Consider the following 1,880-nt stretch of genomic DNA (forward strand, 5'->3'; position numbering starts at 1 on the left):
TGAGTTCGAGACCAGCCTGGTCTACAGAGCTAGTTCCAGGACAGGCTCCAAAACCACAGAGAAACCCTGTCTCGAAAAACCAAAAAAAAAAGAATTTCTACTGATGGCTGTTCTTTTCCATCCCACCTCAGTCAAGGTTCGGGAGAGGAGCAAGCCCACCTCGTTTTCAGGCATGAGTCCTGGGAGCACCTCCACAGGCTCTGGCCTGGACAGCAGCCGTCACGTTAGCTGTAATCTGGATGAGCGACTGGCTTGCAGCCTCCCAGGCTTCTCACCATTTATTTTATTTTATATCTCATCCCTCTCATCAGTCTGTGCAGTCGGCACGTTCTGGGTGAGGAAACCAGGTCCCAGGAGGTGAAGCAACTCACCGCGAGTGACACAGCTGGACTGGGCTGTGAACTTTTTAAATCGATTCTAAAATCTGCTCTTAAATGTTCTTTTATCAAATGCCACAAGGAGCAGGCTCCCAGCCTCAGGTTTCCACAATCAAATACCATTAGTGTGGAAAAGGAGTCCAGATTGGACATTTCTCAATCACCAACTTCAGTTTTTTTTTTTCTCCTCCTCTGTAGCCTAAGCTGGGCTACATGAAAGCCCGTATTAAAGTTTTATTTTGTTTTGTTTTTAAAAAAGAGTTCTAATCTTGGTCCTGTCCTCAGGGGTCAGGGCAAGAACATCGTCTGTCCCTGGGCCCTGGTGTTCTCCTAGACGACGCTAGGCTGTTCCAAATCTTCTCTGCTCAGAATTGTAGCCATAGCTCATTTAACTCTAAATGAAAAGTAATTACAATAGAATAGAATTTACCTCACTGACAGTTGGGGAGATGATTCTGTCAGCAAAAACACTCGCCGCTTGTCAGATGATCTGACTTGGATCCCTAGACCAGTGCGAAGAAATGATTTCACAAAGTTGCCCTCTGACCTCCACACAGATTCCGTGGTACACATACATACACACAATAACTTTTAAAAAAACTAATTTACTTAATTGGCCTTATAGCTACATTTTGAGGGCTCGGTGGACAACGGTGAGCAGCGGCTTCCGTATTAGCCAGTGCAGATACGGTGTGTACCTATTGAAGAAAGAGCTTTGACATAGCCCCGGCTAACTGAAAATGGAGAATCCAGCTCTAAGGTTATACAATGCAGTGCGCCACTTCCCAGGGCTCCAGGAAAGGCAGAGTTCTAGGTCCCTTCTACCCGAAGTGCATTCCCAGACAGTGACGGATCAGCTCTCCTACCTGCAATCGCTCCACAACGCTGTCCTGAGTGAAGCGGCCCGGCCTCTCTGTGCCTCAAGGCTTGGAAGCAGTCAGGGCTGTTGGACTGGCAGCAAGTGAGGCGGCTGTGATGGGGAAGCTTCCGACCTGGGCTACTGATGGGGAAGTCCTGGAGGCCCTTGGGACCAAATGTCCCACCCCCGAGGGAGGTGTCCTACAGAGGAGTAGCTAATCTGTTCTGGGACTTCAGGCTCAGGTTCTAACTGGGGATTCTGCGGCTTTGGGCTTTTCATGTCTTCCGATGGTTTCTGGAGGAGACTGCCAATCTGAAGGCAGAAGTCAGCTTCCTTCCCAGACTATGCCTCTTTTTTTTTTTTTTTTTTTTAACAAGGAAGATGTGGGCACCCCCAGACCCCACTGGTGGACTTGTCTGAACTTGCTCTCACACTTCCTTCCTTCCTCTCAGGGTCAGCAAGAGAACGGGTACTTCTGTTTCTCGCGAGCCCCTGCAGTGGACCCGAGGCCACCCCCCCCCCCGCTGAGAATCTGCCTTCTGGCACCACGATTGGTTCTCCCCTTCAGCCTGAATTTAGTCCTTCTCACTCTGTCTCAGAACCCTTTGCCTCTGTTACGCCACCTTCCTTTCCACAGTTGCTTT

The 1,880-nt window shown here is 49.3% G+C and overlaps 1 protein-coding gene across 1 annotated transcript in view; it reads right to left on the reverse strand.

Annotated features, from left to right (window-relative positions):
• LOC102000826 (C-X-C chemokine receptor type 2) overlaps positions 1-1,310 on the reverse strand; it is a 6,523-nt gene extending 5,213 nt beyond the window's left edge. The window contains exon 1 of the mRNA XM_013351695.2: positions 1,244-1,310. The gene's annotated coding sequence lies outside the window, so the exon portion shown is untranslated. The remainder of the gene's footprint in view (positions 1-1,243) is intronic.
• Between the last annotated feature and the right edge of the window lie 570 nt (positions 1,311-1,880).

The sequence above is a fragment of the Microtus ochrogaster genome, linkage group LG4 (genome assembly GCF_000317375.1).
Source record: "Microtus ochrogaster isolate Prairie Vole_2 linkage group LG4, MicOch1.0, whole genome shotgun sequence".
In the NCBI taxonomy this organism is placed as follows: Eukaryota; Metazoa; Chordata; class Mammalia; order Rodentia; family Cricetidae; genus Microtus; species Microtus ochrogaster.